Source organism: Dermacentor variabilis, chromosome 4, assembly GCF_050947875.1.
Source record: "Dermacentor variabilis isolate Ectoservices chromosome 4, ASM5094787v1, whole genome shotgun sequence".
NCBI classification, from domain to species: domain Eukaryota; kingdom Metazoa; phylum Arthropoda; class Arachnida; order Ixodida; family Ixodidae; genus Dermacentor; species Dermacentor variabilis.
Genome location: NC_134571.1, coordinates 115,397,692 through 115,423,289, shown reverse-complemented (window position 1 = coordinate 115,423,289; position 25,598 = coordinate 115,397,692). Strand labels below are relative to the sequence as shown.

Genomic DNA, 25,598 nt, shown 5'->3' with positions numbered 1-25,598 from the left:
GGGAAGCGGCGGGATGATCCGGCGGTCGCGAACAGAGGCGGGAACCGCCGTCTTTTCTCCATGCTGAGTGTGGTACGCGATGCTGAGCGACTCGAGGATGCATCGACCTGCCTTTGACCTCGATAATCGTTCGTATTGCGCAACGTCGTGCGCCTCGATTAACTAGTTAAGGGAGTTGTGAACACCGAGCTCCAGAAACTTGTCGGTGCTCGCATTGAGTGGAACGCCGACCTCCCTCTTAAAAGCCTGTCGTATCACGCATTCGACCTTGTTTTTTTCGCACCCTATCGACTTAAGGTAGGGGGCAACATACGTTATGCGGCTTATCGTGTACGCCTGCACGAGACGGATCGCGCACTCTTCACGCATACCATTGCGTCTATTCGTGATGCGCCGCAAGAGTCGGATCGTGTCATCTACCAAACGACGAAGTCTTCGCACCGTCTCTCCGTTATGGCCGTTTGCCTGCAGGTGTAACCCTAGGATTCTAATTTTCTCTACGTGCGGTACGGGAGTACCATCTGCCAATGTAATGCATATCTTGGAATATTCCCCTTCCTCTTCGCGCAGAGCTTTACGACCTGTCCTTGTGGGTTTGTAGAGTAAGAGTTCGGACTTGGTAGCCGAGCACTCGAGGCCCGTTCCACGCAAGTAATTCTGAACCGCATCTACTCCTGCCTGTAGCGTTCGCTCGACGTGACGGTCACATCCTCCCCCGGGAACCCAGATGGTGATGTCATCCGTGTAGACACTGTGATGTAATTCTTCTATTTCTGTTAATTTCTCGGGTAGCCCGAGTAGAACAAAATTAAAGAGTAATGGCGATATGACGGATCCTTGCGGCGTGCCGCGCGGACCCGTCTCAAATTCCGGCGATTCCTCGTCGCCGACGACGACGCATGCGCGCCTACCCGCGAGGAAATCTCTAACGTAATTATACATTCTTTGGCCTAGTCCTAATGTTCTAATTGTTTTGAAGATCGCTTCGTGCTTAACGTTGTCAAAGGCCTTTTTAATATCTACGCCTAGATTTGCCTTAGTGGAGCTGGTGGTGTCGTCTACGATCTGGTGTTTAAGCTGAGGCAATACGTCCCGTGCGGAGAGGTTGCGGCGGAATCCTAGCATAGTGTGCAGGAACGCGTCGTGATCTTCGAGAAAGTCGGTCACGCGGGTGAGAACTGCGTGTTCCATGATTTTGCCGACGCAAGACGTAAGCGAAATCGGTCTTAGGTTATCGAGCGTAACCTGCTTGCCAGGTTTAGGAATCATGATAACGTGGGCCCGTTTCCACGCTTCGGGAAGGGAACCCCCTCGCCAGCACTCATTGACGTAGGCTGCGAGTCGGGAGATTGACAGATTGACTCGTCGTCTAGGTTACGGAGAGTCTTGTTGGTAACCCGGTCCGGGCCGGGCGCCGCGATAGAGTGTTTAGTTCGAACAGGACTATCCGAATTCCCGATTCGCTAAATTCCGCGTCCAGTATCTCGTTTGCGACGCCGTCGTACTCGGCGTGCTCGATGCTTTCGGCCTTCTTAAAGTAATGGTCACGTATTGCGTCGAGGAAGTTATCGCCTTTATAATCTCTTACTAGTCTACGAGTCTTGTGGCCTTGAGCGGCCCGAGTCTCCTCCGGATCTAATAGGTGTCTACAAAGGCGCCAAGCGCTCGCCCCGGTCATCTGCCTCTCGAGGCCGTTGCACTTGTCTTCCCATTGTGCCCTACATACCTGAAGTGCGTGTTCTTCTATGCCTCTGTCTAACAGTGCTATGCGTTGGCGCAACGCCTTATTATGTCTTTGGTATTTCCATCTCTTAAGGAGGGCTCGCTTTGCTTCCCACATGTGTAGGAGCCTCTGTCAACTATTTCGAGGTTCGCCTCGAAATAAAGTTTTTTTAATAGGATGGCCGACATGCGAGAAACGATGAATGTGCTAATACTGTGTCACTAGCTGTTGAGATGAAACTTGTAGAAACTTAGTACTTTTATGTAAAAAATCCGAACACTTTAGAAGTTACCAATTTTAATTCATAAAGAGCGTTTTTTAGCGCTCTTCCTGTTTTGTTTTCACGATGCCCTTTTGAGGGAGAGATGTATCCGATATCAAAAATATATCTCGATGAGTCACTGCAACCGATTCCATTGAATATGTCATTTCCACGTAATAAATCAAACGTGCCCTCGTAAAAATAAACTAGCGCCATTATATGAAAATGTATTGCAAGTCAATGCAAAACAAAGTGAGTCTTCCCGTTTAGACCGGTATACATCACATAGAGAAAGAGAAGGGAAACATAAAACCAAGTAGTACTGTACTGCAACTTCGGATATTGCACTTTGTGAATGAACAAAAATAACAATATATTGGAACAAAGCAATAGATGTGTAGCTGCATGTGGTTAACTGATTGATAATGTTGGAAAATGTCGCTGCCATTGGAAAACGAGGGAAGTGAGACAAGTGAAAGAAGAGGACGACGTTGCTCATACGATGCACCGGAATCTACTGAACCTTAGTTTTTCTCATGGCGTCTCTTTTCTAGATAAAGAAAACTCTTGGAAAACTCATTTCCAACACTTTGGCTGTCGCTGACCTCGCCAAATATTCTTTCTTATGGGACGAGTTCACTGGGATGCAGCCACTGGGATGCTTTTCTCGCAGTTTACAATTTTATTACAGGGACAAAAAGAGTACCTGGCAGGAATGCTAAAATCTCTATTATTTCATTTCTGTACGTTAAATTATTTTGTCTCAAAATTTTTAACAATATCTTTTGACACATTAACAATAACAATACTCATTACTCCCACGCTCTCCTATTCAAATTCCGTTTTGTTTTAATGCTAAACATACTGTAAACCGCATGCTTCTTGGCCAATAGTTGGTGTGCACCCAGTGCTTGGAAGACAAGACAAGACAAAATTTCCACGATCTTCTTGCCTTCATGATCCTTAAGAACCACCCTTAACCCTTTCCGGAGACCGTAACAGATTGGTGGAAGGTGCAGGGTAAGACGAACCCACCGACGGAAGCTCAACTCCCTGGATTTTGCCGCAGCCGCCGACTTGCCGGACTTCCGCCATCGCCGATCGATATGATGTTCCAAGTCCAGACCTGTGAAGTGTTGAGGGCAACTCCTACGGGTTCCTTGCCATAATATCGTATGCGGCCGAACTTCGTCGAGACCTCAGGAAAAGACGTCGACGAGTGGCTCAATAAATATAAGCGGGTGAGCAGAAGCTTAGAACGACAGAAAGCTGAGCTATTTGGTAAGGATTCATTATGCAAAAAAGACGTGAGGCGTGCAGGCAGGACACAACAGTAGAGGCGTTGATGTTGTCCACTTCTCTACTCTTGTGTCCTGTCGGCACGCCTCACGTCTTTCTTGCATAATGAGCAGAAGCAATGGTTGGGTCTCGGCATCGCAGCTCAGTAATGCTATATTTTCGCCTTCACCGCTCTCATGTGGTACAAAAACCACGAGGACATGTTCACTACTTGGCATCGTTTTGTTGAGGAAGTGGAGAATTTGTTCGGCGATTCTAACGCGAAGAAGCGAGAGGAGCAGACATTGGCTCACAAGGCACATCTTCCAGGGGAACTAGAAGAAAGGGCGTTAACCGAGGGGCTCTATTTTTATTAATCATATCATGAGAAGCCAACAAATGAAGACACCAAGGAAAACTTAAGGGAAATCACTTGTACTTACTAATTGAATTAAAGAAATTATAAATATTGGCAATGAAAATGAATGAAAAAAGAAACTTGCCGCAGGTGGGGAACGATCCCATGTCTTCGCATTGCGCGTGCGATTGTCTATCTTCCAGGGGAGACATCTGCCAAATATACACGTTTTCCCCCGTAGCTTGAGCCAACATTTTAAATATGAAAGGCGCGTCGGAAGCAAATCGAACCGAACGTATACTATTCGCAGTGGCCTAATAGTAACTGGCCTGTTACTTCAATCAAGCAATGTTTTGTTTTCCCCGTATCTCACTAACTAATTAAGTTTATTTACCCAACTATTCATTAATTGGCTTAGCACCCGAAGTATGATGCACAGATTTGTAGAACAGCTTTGGAAACCACCGATCGAGTTGTTTCCTGTACGATACGTCTCACGTATTCCATTTTTCCAGGTTGCAAAGAACGCTCGCGAAATATGAAAAAAAGTCCACGTGACGAGCGCTTGCGCAGTGGTGCCGCGACTTGCTCTCAAGCGTGCGTTCGGTGTACATGGTCGGCTGCGTCGTGACTGGCGATGGGGAAGCGACAAGAATCGACAAGTCTCTGGGCTGCTCTCGTCATTCTTGTGGAGAAGAGAGATGGTACATGGAGAACCTGCGTTGGTTAATGCCGACTGAATTGCTTTACCAAGAAGGAAGTCTATCCGTTGCCCCTCATTGATGACGCCATCGACTGCCTGTCCTCCGCTTTCTACTTTTCTTCGGTGGGTCGGAAAGCCGGTCATTGGCAAGTTCCGATGCACCCAGCTGACAAGGAGATGACGGTATTCGTTACGCCTGACGGGCTGTACGAATTCAACGTCATGCCGTTTGGATTGTGCAGTGCGCCGGTGACATTCGAAAGATTCATGGACACTATTCTGCGCGGTATTGAATGACACATTTGTATTGGCTGCATTGATGACGTCGTACTTTTTGGATGCACATTACGGGAGGCCAACACTAGTCTCGCTATTGTACTAGGCTGCATCAAAAAGGACGTCTTTGTATCGTATCTGGCGCAGCGCTGGCTTCACATCCGGCACGTGTGACGTGACCGATATCGGTATCGCCCACAACACATGGTGGTGAGGGAACACACCCTCTCCCACTTGGTGTATATATACACGGCTGTTGAATAAATGGGGACGCTTTCCGCTCCACTTGCTTGGAGCCTCTGGTCATGTCTTGCCTGCGGCACCGCACGATACAGTCTTGAGCTGAATTAAAAAAAAAATATGCCATATTACGAAACGCAATACAGTGGTGTTAGGACTTCTCATCAATAAAGAGGGCATTAGACCCGACCCCCAGAAGACGGCATCCGTTGAATCATTCGAGCAACCTGAAACTGCATGTCAAACATCTTCGCAACTTCGTAGGGCTCTGTTCATATTTCTGGCGGTTCAGACCCGGTTTCGCGGATGTCGCTCACCCTCTGACGAATCTTCTGCGTAAGAACACTCCGTTTCAGTGGATCCTTGAGAGTAAAGCCGCTTTTCGCCAGGTGACTTTCTTGTTAAATTCAGGGCAAATCCTTCGGCACTTCGATCCTTCTTCTCCGACCGAAATTCACACACACACGAGTGGCGTCGACATTGGGGCCGTTCTCGTTCAGCACTCTAGCAATAACAAACATGCCGTTCAACAGTGTTTTTTCCTTTGTGTCGGCGCCTCTTTCACATTGTACCGACGCGGAGCTCTCCGCCAAACGTCGGCTGTTTGTCGGCGTTGGTACAGTGTGACAGAGGCGCCAACACGAAGGAAAAAACGCTGTCGCTGACAGTCGGCAGACCGACATTGGTGTCGTGTTGGCATAGTGTGAATGAGCCTTAACAGACATTTCATTCAAACGAAGCAAGGCTGGTCGCCGTTAAGAAATTCGCAAGCAAACATTTTTGCGCATAAGCGTTTGCAGCTACATTATATGGATCCATAATAAGAAATTTGCGAATGTATCGAAGTATCTTAAGATACAAATGAAAAGTATCTGGTTGAGAAGCGCAGCTCAGCCAACGTTGACAGTTTCGCATGGTGATGTTACGATAGCCAGTACCTTGTATCTTTAGATACAACACACATTCTTTCTATATCGAAAATACCTACTTGTACATGTCTTGCCAGACGTATCATAATTCAGATACAAACAGGCAAAGTACTTAAGATAGCATCTAAGATACATGTATCTTCGTTTGTGGTTGCCCGTTCACCATCGTCAGAGATCACGATTCTCTGTGCTGGCTGGTCAATCATCGGGACCCATCCGGTCGCCTCGCGCTATGGGCGCTTCGTCTACAGGAATAAGTGTTCACTATTTCGCACAAGAGTGGTCATCAACACGCTGACGCGGATAGCCTTTCTAGGATGCCGCTGCGTACAGCGGATTGTGAAGCCGACAACTTTGGCCACCTTGTCGCTTGCCTGTCGCTTTTCTTTCCCGATACCTTGACATTCGCCACAGAGGAACGCAAAGACCCAAGCTTGAACGGTGTTTTCACTGCCACACAAGCGCCTATAACTGAAGGCTGGTTTTGCGTCCAAGATGGTCTTCTTTACAAGAGGAACTTATTAATGACAGACGCCCGCTTCCTTCTGGTGGTTCTGGCGTCTCTTCACAAATCGGTACTGAGCGCTACGCACGATGACCCGAGCTCTGGTCACTTAGGGACCGCGCGAACACTTAGTCGCGCCACGGAACGATTCTACTGTCCTCAAATGTGCAAAACAATTGACATCTATCTATGCTCCAGTCGGTCACGTGCAACCAGTAAAGCACCCCAGTTCCCCTTTCGAAAAAGTCGGCCTGATCGGAACGTTTCCGCGTTCATGAAGAGGCAACCGATGGATAATTGCATGTGCTGACTACCTGACGCGGTAACGCAAGACGGCAACCCTATCCTCCGCCACTGCAGACCAGGTTTCTGATTTTATGCTAGATTGAATCATACTCGGTCTGGACAGGAGCTGCGTCGCATGGTAATCAGTGAACATGGTCGTCAATTTATTGCCAATATTGTGGAAGAATTACGGCGTTCGTATGCCTCAAAGTTCCACGTTCAACAGCTTATCATCCACAAACGAATGATCTCACCATACGCACCAGCCGAACATTGATCAGCATGTTATTATTGCACGTCGCTTCGGGTCACAAGAACTGGAGGAAGTATTACCCTTCGTGACGTACGCTTCCAACACTGCGGAACGCGCAACGACCAGTTTCGGCCCTTTCCCTTACAAAAATATTTAGTAACATTTTATAAACCGTCTTTAGACAAATGTTACTAGAACCTATCAACATTCTATAAACCGTCTTTAGACACCGTAACAACTTCCTAGTAACCTCCTACCGACTATTGGCCACCGATATTGAATTGAAAGTATAGATATAAAATGTCGATAGAATTCTTACCGACTGCTTATTATCTTATGTCGTTAGAAAGTGTCAACTGTGAAGCGACTATTTATTGACCACCTTTATACATCCTAACAACTTGCTAGTAACATCCTGTCGACTATTCGCCACAGATAGTTGACAGGATGTTACTAGGAAGTCGTTAGGATGTATAAAAGTGGTTAATAAATAGTCGCTTCATAGTTTTTAGGAAGTACATAAAAATTTTATTCAGAGGTAACTACTTTTGCAATTATGTATTGCAAAAATAAGCTTTGATTATCTCTGAATAAAATTTTTATTTGCTTCCTAAAAACTGTGCTGCGACTATTTATTAACCACCTTTATATATCCTAACGACTTGCTAGTAACATCCTGTCAACTATCTGTCTGTGGCGAATAGTGATTGCCAAGTGGCTAGGTGTGGCATGCAACAGAAGACAGGTTTCCATTTGTGCTTGAACACATCCATTTAATATCCCCAGGCTAGTCAGGAGGACGAGTTCTCCAGCTGCCCTGGAAGTAGGCTGAAATGTTGCGTTGTGTGGTCTAGAAAAGAGAAGAAAAAAGGCAATATATTAGTTTTGCTACAGTGACATTGCAACACACCATGCATCTGTTTCTTAAAAAGGAAGTGCACAAGAGACAAGCTTTCAACCCTGTGAGCTCTAAACATGTCCACTTGTTTTGTGCAAAGTCCTAAAAATGCATGAAATGACTGAATTAGTGCATTAAAGCTGGGAGCGTGATGGATGTGCGTAACACCAACAGATGCACAACACATAAACTCTATCATACCAATTGTCATCTACAAACAAAAGCTGTAAATCAACTTCAGTTTAATGAACTTCGATATTCGTATTGTGACCAGTACATGGAAGTTTCATGTGTGAATTATCTTAGGAAAGGCAAGGTGCCAGTCATAACTGTGCTGCAGCTTTGCTTGGGCACAGGTACATAGAAGAGTGTGTTGTACTTAAGAACCACGAAATGATACAAGCAACATGTAAGCAGTTGAACAGGCATTACGGACATTCTACAGCAAGATTAGAAAATGCCTTTGCTGTGCAGGCAGACATTGTCAAAGTGAGCTTGTTACTAAACATGTTAGCTTTCCACAAAACAGGATATTATATTATCAGTGCATTCATATGACCAGGGCATCTATCACAAAAATACATATGCCAACAGTAATGACAATTTTCTAGTTATGGTGACAAAGCTTGCATTATAATATGCTATTATAATCAGGTTAATAGCTATTTTAGCAGGAAAGAAAGGAGTATACCCTAAGATAGCACTGAAATTGCCATGAAAGGAGTTTTGTTGAAAACTGCACAAAGAATATTAAGATGCTTCTTTGTGACACACATACCTACTATGGTGTTGACCTTCTTGGAATCCAACGGATCCTTCTGTGGAAGGCATTTGACAGCCGCCCAAAAAAAAGGACCTCCCTTCAACGTCTTCTATTGAAAAAGGAGCTTTAAGGAGGTCCTCCGCGAAGTGAAAGCCTGAGTTGTTAGCATCCAGGCACAGCCTCTTCAGCATGCCCTTTTCAACGTATACACCGTCACCGATGTCTACCTGTGAAAGAATACAACAACCACAGATTCATTTTATACACATTTGATCAAGGAATGGTTAGGAAGTAGGGTAAGGTTTGCAAAAACGAAAGTCGCTGCTTCTCGTTGATTCGGTTTAAAGAACAAAGCAGCCTTACGTATACCATACATGCATTGTACTGAGCTGTGTACTTTTACGTAAAGACTAGAAAGTATTGGGAACTTCAATGCAAAAGAAAGACATGCATCTGCCTAGAACTAAGCAAATGTGTGCCACCCCTTGACACAGAGTGAGATCTGGTGCTGTTTTAGTGATTAGCAGACATTGAAAGCTTCAAGCCTCACCGAGTATTGGGCCAAGCTGTGCTCGATTAGTGACGCACAAGTGCTCGTGAACTATCAAACAAGATGCAATTGTCTTCAAATACAATTCTGACTTCCCCTTGCAGACATGCAGTTTTCAATTTACTGACTGCACTTGGGTGTAAAGATTTTGTCTGACAGAGTGAATAAACCACATACGCAAGCAGCATTTTCATAGTTAGCATAGTCTTTAATAGGTACTGATACCTTCAATTTAGAAAGCCCTGTATATTGGGCCTCATCAAACTAATTTCACAAAAGGTTTGTCAAGGTAGAAGCATAGAACTTTAGTCATTAGAAGACAGGTTAAATGAGTTAATTATTGCAATTATTACTGAAAATTAAATTTTAGACAGCTCATCCCAATGAGAAATTGATGGAAGCAGTTTGTACATGCCACATAAGCATTTAGCTATCAAAAATAGGTATTAGAGAAAACCTTCCCTTAGAGGTTCATTAGTACAAGCCGCCATGCCCTCGAGGAGACATAACTTCTTTTTCTGTAGGCAGAAAGACGCTCGAGTATTTTATTGACACATATATGTGCCCATGCATATATGTCATCTCTGTTGTAAACCTTTTTTTCATGTACATGCAAGGTGTGTTTATAACATCTCATTGTGCACAAAATTTGCGTAATAATTTAAAGACCGCGATTTTGTAGCGATGCTATTCCTTTTCGCTATTCGTTAGTGGGCTGACCGACGCCCCGGCCCGTGCTACGTACTGCAGCTGCCGGCCGTTAGCGGTGGGCGAGAAGAGTGATATAGAATCGAGGGGTAAGTATCGCTACAAAATCGCAGTCTTTAAATTATTACGCACTGCCGTAACCTACGATTGCAAGAGCTGACATCTTGTTATTAAGATTTGGTTGGTCTGTCTTTCTTAAAGGCCGGCGTCTGATTGAAATGTCTAGATTAAAAATGCACCTCGTTATTGTAATATCGGCCTATATCCGCTCTGTAACATAGAAGACAAATACGCGAAGACACTCAAGAACATAAACAATACACACACGTTCTTGCGACGCGGACCTCCAAACCGAACTATATACATACAAAAATCTTCATACAAGCTTCTATCTGCTTAAGCGTCAAACATAGCAATCGTGTGTCAACGCGCGAAGCCCATGATACATCGACGCATACATTACACATGTACTGTACTTGCGGGAATGCCTATATAGCGAATAACTTCTTGCCAGGAAACTACCGAACGAACACCAACTTTCAATGTGTTTTCATAATTGTGTGCCCATTCAGGCATAGCAATCAAGGCGGGTAGCAGAATGCAAGCACGCTGTAACATCAGAGGAAGCTTTCGTGAAATTGCTTGCTAAATGTGCACAGCAACATGGCTAACATACGATAGGAAAGCGCTTTGCTCTAGCTAGTTACACAACGATCATTACGTAAATCATAAGCTTCAAGAATGCGCGCAAGCGCCAAACTTGCTTACCTTTCAAGACTTGGCAAACGCTCCTTCGTCTAACAGGTACAGAGGCACCGACGTTTCTCTGGCGCAAGCACTGTAGAACTTCCGATGAACTCCAGCTCCACAAAAGCACAACCTTCAACAGTCTTCCAAACACTACAATTCGAAGCCCCAGTACCAGACTTTTCACGAGAGCGCGGGCAGGCAGCTCGGCAGAACAAAGGCAGCTCGGACGGGCGCTGTACTAGGGCACTCACTGACGACACTGGTGGATCGCTCGAAACACACGGCGAACTAATGGCGTTACACGAGTCCGGAGGGTTTGCGATGGTTACTGCACACGACAAGGAGCACGTTTTGTCTAGGCACTTCTAAAATATAACTCAAATACCACCTTACTGCAAGGAGCATTCACTGCAACCAACGCGGTGTGTCGACCAAACAGATACTGCAGTAGCGCCACTCTGCGGTATTTTAGAAAAATGTATCTTAAATGAAAAAATTGCGTGTTTTTTTCCTAATAACATTTGATAGAGTCCTTCAATATATTTGTTTGGTCCAAAAGTGTGTACTTTGTACTTTGTGATACGAAGTTTAAGGAAATGTATATATAATAAAAACTAAGCGGATGCTGCCTTCAAGATTCGCAATTGCTTCAGGTGCATGCAGGTTGCAAAAGCACGGCCTTCGAGATCAGACTTTGTCACTCAAAGGAAGCCGTAGTGGGAGGCGGAGAGGCATTAGGCCCCAATCGTTGGGTTTACAGTGCCTAGGTAGGCTTCCTTATTTATAAAGAATATACGGGGACTTCAGCCGAACCATGAGCGAGCTATACAGACACACGCGGTACGATTCGGTGTCCGATCCGACGTGCGGCGCTGCATGCTACGGCATGAGCGGCGCGTAAGCTCCGCCCACATCCAGCTCCCCAGCTTGAGTTCATATCCACGTCGAGAAACGCAATATGAACAACTCTGCACAACACTGCTTCGCTTTACGCGAACGCTGTCGATAAAATTATGCCCCTGTGAGTGACAGAACACTTCATGACGGCGCGTTGTCCACTGACGGCTCCGCTAAAGCCAGCGATAGGGCCGGTAGGCATAGCTAGGCGGACGTTGCAGCCGACGGCGCTTGCGATCAAGCCCGAGCTCGTCGAAGAGTGCTTATTTTTGCCAAAACAATTAACACTGTACACTTAGGTCGGCCGTAATTAAATACAATTGGTTTACTTGACGCAGTCGTTGCGAAGGGCAAACGTGCAAGCGAAGCGAGCGGCCTCGCTCAGATGGTCGGTGTGTGATGTCTGCTCGCGAAATGCCCTCGCGTCGCGGCTCCCGATCTCACCAGTAGCTTAGTGCTAGTGTACAAGGCGCTGGTTTGCATAACAGGCACACGTTCGAGATAATTTTACTGAACTGGTAACTATTTCATGTCAGAAACAAACTGCAGCAGGCAAGGAAAAAGAATAACTGCGAGAAACCGGCCAGCCAGCATCGCCTCCGTGGAGGGAACGTCAGAGAACGTCACATGCCAGCCGCGCTGCCATTGGCTGCGACCAGACGACGGTGCAGTTGTCGGACACGTCGGACGATGAAAATCTGCCCGGTTTGTCGCACGCCGGACGTCCGATCCGGCGCTTCGGCACGGCATAACACCTCGATTCGGGCTGCAGTTTCGGCGCGTCGGACGCCAGATCGGACACCGAATAGGACCGTGTTTCTCCCGCTTTAGTTGGCGAACACGAGCCGATCAGCGCGCCGTCCGTGCAGCTCCATCTAGTGCTATGGTGCATGGCCTACGGGCTTCTTTGACACCTAATGAGCACAAATTCATGATCACCGCTCATATACACGCTTCCCATGGCACTAGCTGTCGTGTTTTCGAGAATACGTGCCCTCATGTTGAATTGGTGAGACCATATTTCCTCTTAGCGTCCGGTATTAGAAGCAATTTTTTTCTATGAACATTCTACTATCATCTGTTACTAGGAAGTTGATTAAAAATTAGGAAAACAGTTACTGTGCAAAAAAACATTTTTTTTTAAGCAGCCAGTCTTTGCATATTCATTTATAGTTCAGATGCTGTTATATGTTCATTTTTCACTAAATCATTTTTAACAACTTTCTAGTAACCAGTGTTACTAGAAAGTTGATTGAAAATTGTGGAAATTTACACCTGTCCATGAAACAAGACTGTCTTGCACCAGCCATGTTCACTGAATACTTATAACCTTATTGAATAATATTCATGCATGTTTTGTAACTTGGGTTATGTACTTTAAGAACATAATTATTTTTATGGACTTCCTATTGAATCGTGTTTCTAAAAAGTTAAGATAGTGTGTCTTAACTTTCTAGTAACTTTCTTTTTACATACTGAAGTTAGAAAAGAAGTAACCAACTTTCTTTTGACAAACGTTACTAAAAAGTAAAAGTCAATAGGATGTTACTAAAGTTGATAGGATGTTGATAAAAGTTCTAAAGAAAGTAAGGAAGCATTTTTGTATGGGTTCATCCTTCTTTACGCGCGACCACCTCGTCATACGCTGGACAATATCTTTTCTTTTGTCATCCATGACGATTTGTCTATCGCGGAGACATTTTGTAGTGTAGAAGAGGCTCGTCGACATGCTCGCTTACGTACTTTGGCCGCGCAAGGCCACTCTGAATGACGCTACGACAATCAACACCAGCATGTTGTTACATGTGTTCCCGGTGGACTCCAATACGCAGACGTGGCTTGAGACAAAAGCTACTTGCCGACACTGCCGGGCCGTCCGCTATCCTCGATCGTTTAAACGAGGTGAACTACACAATTGCGTTTCGGTTCCAACGACCGCTGTTCTCGCAAGACTGAGGTGACGCACGCTGCCCGCCTCAAACCATTCACACTCAGGAAGAAAAAGTGACTCGTCAAGAAGGCTTCGTCTCGGAGAGGAGGAATGTTGCAAAGCGTCACTGGCAGTGGAAAACGTGGGGAGCGGGAAAAGAGGAAGAGGAGGACGACGTGGCTCCTACGAATTTCACGGTCTTCGTGTCTTGGCGATCATTACACCCCTCCCCTCCTTTAACCCTGCCTGGAGACCGTAACAGTATCGTTGGTAGACAACATAGTAAAAATGTTCAAAGCCGTAGTATTTATTCCATTTAGACGCGCGGTACGTTTCCGCAATACGCTTCGTATATTCGCGGTGCAAATAAGCATATACCGTCGCATTACTGAAGCACTTCTCAGTACACAAAGAGCACGCAGAAGCTGCTTGCTGCGTTCGAGTTCTTTTCTTTTTCTCCGATGGGCGCTCTATCTCGGCCATGTAGCGACTGGGCTGCCCCCCTTTTAGTATCATTTTTGTTTTTTTTCTCCCACGCCGCGCTCATGTCAGCGAGCAGTACGCTGATTGCATTTCGCCAAAACTCGAGTTTGAGAAAACTTTCTCTGTAACCAGAGAAACGGTATACTTGAACTCAGAAGAGAGTGAAATGGAGCTTCGGGAATCCAGATCTTGTCAGCGCGGACGCCTTTCGGAGTCTCTGCGTGTGAGAGTGGAACCAGTCGCTCGAGCGAGCAGTGGCAAATTTATGCGGAGAAATTTCACGCTCCGTTCCCAAACGCTCGTGATATTTCACTGCCGTGTACTTCGTCTTCCTATTTGCCGTTCTCGGTGGGGCGTTCCGCGAGAAGTGTATATATGGCGTGACGTCCCGTGTGATGCGAGATTTCCGTTGCTTGCGCCGGTGCTTGGTCTCCAGAGACCAGTGGCTCAATTTGACGGAGCAGAAATTGAGTTGAGACTGGTTTGGCGAAGTTCGCAGACCCTCTGGGCCCAACAGCTATATTTTTCTTTCCACTTTGTATTTATTCTATTTACAATTTGTATTTTGTTAGAAGAGGAGTTTAGCAGGTTAGCGTTAAACTTGCTTGAATTTAATTCTGTTTCATGTCCTCTTTTTTTTCTAATACCTTTTTTTTGCAGTTTACTGCTACCCGCCCGTCTCCGAGTCGATAGATTGGATAGATTGCAAAGTGGAGATTGCGCCCGAGAATTGATTGCATCTCGTCTCCAGCTGACTCTGTATTTCTACTTGGGGTGCGCAAGTGTACATTTCTACGTGATTTACTTTACACTTCACTGGGCAGTCGGGTATAAGCGGGAAGTGTGGCCCTGTATCTGAAGAAAACCTATTTTGTCCCGTATGGAGGGCAAAAAGAAAGTACTTATAGTCTTCTTGACGCTGGTTTTGAGTTTGTGGCAGCAAAGTTACGACCCCGTGCATATTGAGTTTCGTTGCTAGGTGTTTAAAGAAATTCGTTCGAAATTGTTTACAAACAGGTACGGCCCGACAATAAAAAAATTTTCTCATTTCTCTTATCAATCCCAGACGCGTGCGAGCCGAAGTAGAAATCAGACAAGCAACGATACAAATTAAACCAACTAACCTTTTAGGCAAAATGCAGTAACAAAAGAAAATCTGAAGCTTTACGTACGAAAACGACAATGTGATGATGAGGCACGCCGTAGTGGAGGGCTCCGAAATCATTTTCACCCTCATGGGGTTCTTTTAACTCGCATCCGATTCCCAGTGCATGACCATTCCTACATGATAAATACATTGGAATTCGGCCGCTGGGGCTTGGGTCGAACTCGTTACATAGAGCTCAGCAGCGCGATCACATATTCACTGGCCTACCACGATGGGGGTCGTGCGAGTATAGCACTCTCTGGCAGTTCAGTTTCGCTTTCATTCTGTGTGAAATTGGCAGAAATTTTAAGCAAAGTTACCCACCTGCACGCTTTTCGTTTTGTGGGATGGTTATGAGCTCCACGGATGGCATGCACTGCGGCCCATCGTCGTGCGATTTTGGCTAAACAAGCCGCTATATTAATTTGCATAATTTATTGGCCAGTTTATACCTACAAGAATAATTTCGTGTACGTCCAAGTGATAGAAGAAGCCACGTAAAAATCGCCTAATCATCGCATCTTATTCCTATTTAGGGCATTCCCTTCATGTTTCGTGAAACACTCGGTATATGAAAAATATCTCTTAGAGCAATGCTAAGCAAAACGATAATTATTCATTTATTTGAGAATCCATGCAAATTGCCGCTGTCTCTCAAACGCTGACTTAAAAAAAGAGGCATGGACAATATAGAGAGTCTAAAAAAAAAACTCTGAAAAGTATGAGATTCAAATGGTGTTTTGTGAAACGTGTTGCCGTTTTAGTGTCTACTTCTCTAAGTTTATTTAATGCTGCCGGGTACACATTTCATGCAGGCCTCCCTGCTGTAATAATTACGAATTGCCTTGGCGTTCAAGTATAAAAACGAAATAGATAAATGGGCTTGTTTGTACCTTGGTTTAGTTGACCTGCCGTGGTGTGCGGAATAAATTTCCAATTTATTGACATGAACCACTACGAGTGCGTTTCGGCATCGCTAATGAAGCCGCGATGCTAGCAATAGACTCAGTCGGTATTCTTCTCCTTGAGGCACTTCAGTGTCACGTTTATATTTGGCCATCAGGGACGGAATATTCCCTACACGTTAAGAAAATACGACGAAATATAAAACGGTTTGCAGCACCTTTTGCACCCAGTTTCAAGTTACGAATGACAACTTGCCCGTTCACTTTTTTTTGCTCCTTTCACCTTTTATTCCCTTCACCCGTTTCCCCAGCACAGGGTAGCCAGCCGGTACATACACTGGCTAATCTCCCTGTCTTTCCTCCACTTTTGTCTCTCTTTTGCCAGTTCTGCTAGTAAAAAAAAATCATTTATTCTTTTGCGTTATGCTTGTAGCAACTTACTGAACCGACAATTCGAGCCTAAGGAAATTGAAGGAAAGCTATGAAGCTGGAAACGGTGCTTTAGTTAAAGCGCTTGACTTAATATTTCAAAGGGACGCTTCCTTGTTCTCTTTCCCCCAGTTTGCGGATGCGAGCTGTCGGCTGCTTACTATTGGCTGCTGGCTGCAGTGTTGTCATGAATACAACAACTTTGGCACTGGATATGTGCATAAGGGCATGTGACGGTACGTTTGTGAACATACTCGGCCACTCTCCAAGAATCGGTATGTGCCACTGAGTAGGCGCGCGAAGGTGCAAGGCGAGGAAGCAACGGATAGAGAGATACTGTCAACAGAAGCTTGCAGAGGTCGACTACGGAGAAGTAAATAAGTCGGCAACTAGAGCAGCCGAGTGTGGAGTAAGAAGTAAAGGGAACAAAATAGGATCAGAGCGTGCATTGAGCACGAAACGTCGGGCTACAGAGAAGTAACGAAAAAAAAGAATCAAAGGCCATTTCTTAAAGAAAGATGGTCGAACGCGAAGCTTTCCCCCTAGTGCAAACTGAATCAAATCAGTCCAAAGCCAACGGCCACGCACCGAACGCAAGAATGGCTGAGCGACCTGATGATGTGCATATGTGATTTGATTGCTTGTTTAGGATTGTATTGTTTGAAGGCTGAAGTTGAATTAACACTTGTCATTAAGTTGCATAGCCTTTAGTTCTTCTGATCGTGCAGCCGTTCATTACACGCACACACTCACACTTTCACGGACGACTCTACAGCACAGTGCGTATATATATATATATATATATATATATACACAGTTTGGGTAGCGCGGCATATATTGCATGATAGATCGGTGAGATGGGTGGGCTCAGCTAATAGGGAAAGGGGTAGTGTCATGTCTAGGAAACGCAACTTGTGCTTCTAGTGAGCTTTCTGCGCATGCGCTACTCTTGCTGAGCTCGTCGCTTCGCGCCGTTATCCTGCACTGACCGGCCGGCCAGTTGACGCTGGCGTAGTACTGGGAATAGAAACTGTAGTGTTCTACGCAGATGTGTAAGTTGACTTTCCGGCAGTGCGTTTTCGGCGCTCACGCACTAATCAGTGAGACATAGAAAGCTTCGCTGTAAAAATCAGGCAGACTCAACTCCAGTTGACCTCTACGTAAAGTGAAGCATTCTTGGTGCGATTCGTTCATGAACCATGTGTCTATGAAGTGTGGCTCTCGAGCTATAAGTACTTGTATGAAAGAGCAACATGTTATACGAAGAAATTATTTGATGTGCAGGGAATCAGGGACAAACACACACATTGACTCATGGTCCATCACGTCTATAGTATTTGTTTAAATATTCACTGGTGATCCATAAGGTATTGTTGCAGTCTTGCTGTTTCTGATACGTCTGTTTCTTCTGGTGCAGCTGGGAATCGAAACGTGCCGAGCGTCTAAATGCGCTGGCTTGCCTGGAAGAAAGGATGTTCTGTGCCGCTTGTCGACGCATGCATCCATGGCATCTCAGCATCAGCCTTCTGTGCTAGAGAATCTGTGCTCGAATCCTGCCGTCGTACAGTTGAATGATATTTATTTACGTATATTTAAGACGCCCTACTTTGTTGAAAACGATGAGCTGACACTGTCACAATGACGGTTGAAGCAAAAGGAGCAAAGTTAAGGCAAATTTATGTACGAACCACCATTCCATGCAGCCACCATTCGCAAGCAGTGTTATGCAGCCATGCTGGCTGCACAGCACTGCTTGCAGCACCCGTAAATGCTAGAGCCACTACTTCCTGTAGTAGTTCCTGCATGAAACTCTATGCTTGAAACGGCAAACTCGCAAAACTACTTCTTTACTGCTCCGTTCTTAGAGAGTGCCACAAATCACGTCAAACACCTTCGGCGATGGAGGCCAGATGTATACGAAACAGTGCCTCGAACTTGGCAAGAAAGTTTCACTTTAAGAAAAAGAGAAAGAATGCCAGTGTCAGAATTTTCATGCTGATTTTTGGTTCACTTTATTCCCTAAGGAACCCCACAGCGGGCCGTAACATAAGGGGTGAACTTTACATATGTTCCACATCATCTACACATTCTTACATATCTATATGCAAAGGGATCAATCACACGCTGTTGGAAAGAGAATGGGCTAGGGATGGCAGCCACGTCACCAGGAAGTTGTTCCAATGTTTAGCAGTTCGAGGAATCAACGAGGCGGAAAAATGAGCAGTTTGCGCATGCGGGCGTTTGACTGGCTGCGGATGAGTACGGACCGTAAGAGATGTGTGCTGTGGCAACGATTTAAGGAGCATGATGAAGGGTTCTTGGAAAAGTAATTGTGATCTTGAGAACGGCAATGCGTCGGTGAATAGATAGATCTGCTAATCTTGATTTTCGTTCCAATGCAGAAATACTGGCGTCATATACGAGACATTAACCTAGTAGCAGTGGCTCTCAACGTCATGACTCAGAACCATTTATTAGCTCATTATTCCGTAGAGCACGCTGCGCAAAGGTTGAGAATGAGCTGTAGTTTATAAATTCGGATGAAGTCGTGGCCTCCGCCAAGTGGTTTTTGTTGTTGAAGAATGAAAACAAATTTGAAGAAATAAAAACTTCGTCAGAGAAAGGCATGTAAAGTTGGAAATTGCTTTATTAAATGTTGTATGAATAATTAACGCTCACGCGTAAATTCGAAAAGAGTTTCAACAAGGCACTGCTACAAGGGACCGGAATAAAGACAATGAAGGCGGAAGCGGCTGAGGATTATGATCATAGATGAATTAAGCCAATGTGAGAGCTTGCGGTAGGCTAGATTGAGTAAAGGTGCGGGTATGAGTTGATTTTTTTGAAAAGCATTTTTCTGCATAAGGGGATATGAAAAGGCTGCCTCTGTAGGTAACACTGCTGTATATACGACCATTCACGTCTTTTGTGCAGCATGCAGTCTGCAGCTGCTCTCAAGCTCCGGCTGAGCGCCCACCGGACTTCACATTTCCGATCTACTGGCATCCTGTGTGCGAGGATCGTTAAATTGATTTTGTAAGGCAAACAAATAATTCAGCTACAGAAGCCACGGTTCGAGTTTAGGCCAAAGTGGGCGAATACGCGCAAAAAATATTTGAATACGAAAGAAAAATAGCTGCGGCTTAGCCCAGTTAAATATGCAAAGCGAAAGCTTGATTTAGCCTGCTTAAGTCTTGGTTTCACTTGGTCAACCTTTTTGATTTAGCTTTAATTATTATACTTAGATAGAAGATCATCGCTAAGCCAGGTATGACGGCAGTGCCTAGGCCGATGGCTAGACGTGACTTTGATTAGGCTTGAGTAGACACACATCGTTCGACGGTGCGACGCCTGTTGTGCCATAGGTAAAGCGCAAGTGCTAAACAAGCAATGAAACACTGCGAACATGCACAACGTCGAAGCATAAACAGACAGGGTGCGAGCGCGGTTGCTACATTTATCTCGAGAATTTCACATCCGAGAATGTGAGGGTGCAGGTTCAATTGGGCAAGCTTTAGTAACAGGCGTTTGTGTGATACTTTGTCGAATGATTTAGTGAAGTCCAGAAATATTGCATCAGTCTGAAGGTTACGGTCAAGATTGGAACGTAACTCATGAATAAATATTGCCAGTTGAGTTTCACAGGATAAAGAGAGAGAGACAGAATGGAAGGAAAGACAGGGAGGTTAGCCAGTGTAAATACCGGCTGGCTACCCTGTGCTGGGGAAAGGGGTAAAGGGAATAAAAGGAGAAGGAAGAGAGAAGAAAAAAAACAAGAAAAATGCACACAGTAACGCGATGTTACGCGCAACAATAGTCAAAGGCGTTCGCACAATTCACATGTCCTTAAGGATAAAGATTTACGAAAGCCATGCTGGGAACAATGAAAGAAATTGTTCGTGTCCAGGAAGGGCATTATGTGAGACTATATGACATGTTCCATGATTTTGCATGGGACGCTAATTAGTGAAATGGGACGGTAGTTCTAAGGGATTGTTTCTTACCTGATTTTTAGACCGGAATGACCTTTCCCACTTTCCAGTCGTTTGGCGAAATTCCTGTTTCAAGCGACAGTGAGAACAATATTGAAAAATACTCTGCAATAATTTGTTTAGTATTTTTAACAGTCTGGAGTTAATGTCTACATCAGCTGATGATGAAAGTTTAATTTTGTCGATGAGGGACGAAGTGTCAGCAACAGCACTGGGTCCATCATTGGTAATGGTGCAGCAGATGACGTAGGATATCGAAAATCAGCTTCTTCAGTAAAAACGGATGAGAACGCAGTGTTAGAGACTTCAGCACAATGAGCGTCGCTGACCTCCTCGCCATTACCGTTCGTAAGTGTAATGTCGTGTGGCGGTTGTGGGTTTATGACTTCCCAAAATTTTCTAGGGTTACTTGTTAGAATGTTAGGTTAGGTAAGCGTCACGGCTTGTCACCCGTTCGCCGGCGGTGCGAAATCGTCGACCGGGTATACAAGCCGGTTGGACGTTGCGTACTCAAGGGAACTCAACGAAGGAGTCATAGTCGGGAGAAAGACAGAAAAAGAATATTTATGGGCGGACAATGACACAAACATTAAAAGAATCACACAAAAATACACAATAACACTGACACACATTCACTTAATCTAGATCAATGATGAATACAACAGAAATACAACGAACAGTTAACAGTAACAGTAGAAATTTACACTACGCAAAACACACTTAACGGTGGTCAACTAAACAGAGTTCAAAAGAAAACAAATGGTGACATACGCATGGTCGGGCAGCTGCAGCAAGTCCATAAAGCGTGGAGTCGACGGCAGAGCTTTCCTGAAGAACGCTGGCAAGCTGATCTCGTTGCAGTAGATGCGACTGCTGGGCTGGGTTTCCCGGCAGTCTAGGTCTGACGTCTTCCCTCGAGCAGGTTGAGCTAACTTGAGGGGAACATCCGTGAGGCGGCCCAGGCTATACTGGACGGCACTTACTCCTTGGCGCTTTTAAGTAGATTGTAGGTTCAGCTTCTAGACCGCTTAGCTAAGTCTAAAACCTGCGTTTAAATACCTTCTCCTTTCCCTATGGTATAAAGCTTATCAACAGAGATAAGGTGCCTCAGAAAGGTTGGACAGCCTTTCTGAGGCACCTTATCCCTCTTTATAACCTTTGTGCCAAAGTGTTCTATTCCCTCTGTTAGCACTTATTGATTTTGGGTCTCCTCTCCCGAGTTCCCTGTGTTGGGGAACGGCAAATATTGGTGATGATCCAATCAAATTCACCCATTTGTATCCCAGCTCGTCTCAAGGTCTTGGCCGCGCCCGTTTTAATTAGGGCCGAGAGAACGGGTGATTCTCCCCTGCTGTAGAGGTGGCACACTTGTATTGCACGACGCAAGCACAGCCTTGAGTGTGTGGCGGGCCTCTATTGTTCGTTCACAAGCACAGGAGAAACGACGGCGACCGGCCATACGGCGCTGTCGGTACACATACGCTATCAGCAATTCGTGGACACGGGATTGCACAGACACATCACATATTTGGGAGTATTCGCACCTCCGCCTTCTTAGTGAGCTTCTCAATGCACGCGCGCGGCAGAGAAAACGCAGAGGTTCCTAGAAAAAGCTGTCGGGGCGTCACTGTCGCGCCGACGACCAAAAGACAATTATCTCTAAACCTGCCTTTGACTTGTTTAGGCAGCTTTACCGAGTGGCTGGCAATACCCGTCCTGCTCGCCGGTCTTTACTTCAACGCCCTTTTGGTGCCCGTTGATCGGTGCTTCGCCGAATCGAATAATGCCGCAACGTGACAGTAAGTCACTGTGATAAAACGTCTCTTTGGCATTTGGGATTGAAGTATAATACGCGTCTTCTGCAGCATAGTACTTATCCCATGCACACGCACTTCCATGAAGTTTCGCAATACGAAAGAGACGTTTCTTTTTGTTTTCTTGTGTTCTTAAGCTTTTGAAAACCATAGTTTTGTTTTTATTGGCAAGGACTCTCACCTTGGGAATGAATTTATTAGTTAGCTCAGTTATATTTTCCTTAAAAATTAGTGAGTTGTTATTCAGACTTCGGGAATCGAGACTGAATTCAAATGCAGGCAGGAAATGTCGTAGTTCGTTATTAATTGCGTCGTAATTGGCCTTATCGTACAAATGAAAGTTTTTGCTGAAAATGTGGCGTATTTTTTTTTGGGGGGGGACGAAAGTAAGTGTAGTATGAATGACTTTGTAACCCCTGATTTCACGTAAGTATGCCATAGATTTTAAGCTTTCATGGTTATTGGTAAGTAATAAATCTAACATGTTCGAAGAATCATTAGTGACGCGTGTTGGTTCGGTAACCAGTTGACTATAGTTGAAGTCCAGACAAACATTGTCAAATTTTCTTGCTTCAGTATTTCCTGTGATTGGCGATGTTTGATCCAGCCTGTCAATGTTATGGGAGGCAAAACCTCCATAGATGAAAATATATGCGGTGGGGTGTTCATTAGTAAGCTGAGATAATATTTCATTAAGTTCATGGGCGAAATCTGGATCAGTACGAGGGGGCCTGTAGCATACGCCAAGTATTACAGTTTCGGGTAAGGCACGGCACATTACCCATACTGATTCAAGTTGTGAAGTAATATTGATGAGAAAGCATGATAGCTCTTTGTTAGTCGCTATGAGTACGCGCCCACCAAGTGCGTTTCTGCGGTCGGGACTAAAAATGTTAAATTTCGTCAAGTAAGCCAGGGTCACTGTATCTGAAACGTCGTCGGTAAGCCAAGTTTTAGTCAGTATTAGTATATTACTGGCAGATGAATGCAACTGATTAGGCGGGAGAACGCGCTTGGGAAGAAAACTACGTATGTTAGTGTAAAGAACAGAAAAGGAAACGTTTGATCTAGCGTTTTTACGAGGCTGTTGGTGCGCTTGCCGACAGCCGTACTGATCCCTACGATACCTCTCTGACAATCCCTGCTGCGTCGTCAAAGATGTATCACTAAGATCCAATGTGCAAAGTCTTGAAACGCAATGAAAACGGTACAGATGTGCTCCTAGCAAAGGTAACGAGCTGCTTTCGCGCCGCTTGAACGGGACGAAGGAAATCTTCGCCATTGCTGAAGTTAGTATTTTTTTTTACTTTCGGGCCGTTTGAAAAAATAGATTCTTTAGTTTTGAAGGATGAAAGTGTAACTATTATGGGTCGTTTGTGGTTAGTAGTGTGCCGCCCCTAGGCGGTGCTTACGCTCTGTATATTTTGGTTCGATGGCAAGACCAGGGCGTTCATGGCAGTGGTGAATTATTGTTTGTTCTGATTGAGGCTATGTTTCCTTGGCATTAGTGTTCGGAAGACCGTAAAATATTAGATTAATATGGCGGGTGCGGTTCTCGAGGTCGTCAAGACGCTCTCCCACGTTACACCCTTGGTGGGCTAACTGAATGGTCTTAGTGTTCATGGTTTCTAGTTCTGTTAGGAGGGTTAGGAAATTTTGATAATGATTTTCTAAATCAGCAATGCGCGCACTAAGATTTGTGACAGTCTGGTTTTTGGTCGTTGGCTGGGTTTTAAGACGTTGCAGCTCAGACATTAGTGTCGAATGGCCGACGGATAACTTTTTCAACTCGTCCAGGATAACTTTGTCTGCACGAGGGTTTGTCTCTACGTCCCCTGATAGCATTAGCAAGGCGCGCGTGACATTAAAACATTCAGTAACAAGTAAATAGCGGCACTGTGGGCTCGGCAGCTGCACCAAAGAGTAATTAGTTGATTATTTAGTAGGCGTATGATACCAGCTACCAACCTGCACGATCAGGATGAATGGGTTAGCGGTCTGTGTAGTGGTACAGCCGCGAAGCCCACAGTGCGCGCTGGAAAATGGTTGCTTCTTTATAGGCGGCCCAGATGATGTCGGCAGAGATAGGGCAGCTGGAATTTTCACCACGATCCACAGCAGGAGGGGAGGCGCTGCCAGACGTCCTGAAGCATGGGTAACAGGGGGGCAAACACAAAGTTTGCCTTCATTGGTAACAGGCAGGTAACTTCCCGGAGTGGCAGGCGATGCTGCACGCCGGGCAGACATGAGCAGCTGCACAATGATACGGGCGAAAATCTGCATGATCAGGATGAACGGGTTAGCGGTTTGTGTAGTGGCACAGCGGCACAGCCCACCCTAGAACAAACTGTGCCAGTACTAACAAACTATAAACACCACTAGAACAAACTGTGCTACCATCTACGTCTTTTTCTTAATACGGGTCCAATTTAGTAGTGCCAAGCAAAAAGCTTTGTGCGAGAGGATCTGCTGGTGCCGCACACGCTGGGTCAACTGTCAAAGTACACACGCAAGTAGTCTTTCACATGCTGTAAGGCGGTTTTGCGAAAGAGCGACACTTTAGGAGGACATGTCTTTTACAACACTCTCTCCACTCAAGTGTATACTTTTGAAGCAACAATATTTCTGTTCAGTCATTCAGCAATATTTGAACTGATTTTCTAGAATGCATCGCAATTGCCTCGGAAAAGAGCGAAGTAGAAGCACGGAACGCGGCGCACCACTCAAACCACCAATGAGGGTGGCCGCAGAATTCTTTAAAAGCATGGTGCACAAGAACATACCATCGCTCACAACCCTAACGATGTACAGATTTATGGTGCAAAACTGTCGCTTCCTAATCTTCAGAAAATGATTCCGGCTCATTTGCATGTATATATAGTCCTAAACTGTTGTGCAATGGCACCATGAACGCGCGACTACTACGAGATGCACTATTGGAAGGCTCCGGAATGGATTTTGCCAACTGGGCTTTTTTAATGTCCACATAAGTAAAGAGACATGCGTCTGGTGGAAACAATGAAATATTTTAGCATTTAAATTTATGAACAAGTGACAGGAAGGAAATATTAGCAGTTTTTTTATTCATAAAGTTGTAATTGTTTCCTTGGGATGCCTCGCGTTAAAAGGTATGGGTGAGTTGGCCCCTGTAAAAGCTTTCAACATGATTTCGATCTAATTAAGCACGATTGCTCGCAGTTGTCACGCCTTTTTTAATAAATGAATTCGCCGAACTTTCCGAGGACGTATTCTTGGGGGTTATTTCAAGTTAGTGTAACTGTAGCACTTTATCTTAGGCTGCGGGTTGGGGCGATTCCTATTTGCTGAAAAAAAAAATTACCGACGATTACGTTACTTCCTAATGCGAAATTTGAGCGCAGCAAATAAGCTGTTTCACCTTTTCGATAGATTGAGGCAAAGAAATCGAGCAACACATGTATGCGCCAGCACAGAATTTTTTTTTTATATTTCCCGTACTCCTGGATCATCTCGACGGCGGCGACGGTAAGCTTCTGCTTCG

The 25,598-nt window shown here is 45.1% G+C and overlaps 1 long non-coding RNA gene across 1 annotated transcript; it reads right to left on the bottom strand.

The window, feature by feature from the left end:
- Positions 1 to 7,457: 7,457 nt before the first annotated feature.
- On the bottom strand, positions 7,458 to 10,910 carry LOC142579652 (uncharacterized). Its single transcript, XR_012827431.1, has 3 exons — positions 10,500 to 10,910; positions 8,489 to 8,700; positions 7,458 to 7,662 (listed from the first exon to the last, which is right to left on the bottom strand). It is a non-coding gene; the product is annotated as an uncharacterized LOC142579652 (long non-coding RNA).
- Positions 10,911 to 25,598: the final 14,688 nt, after the last annotated feature.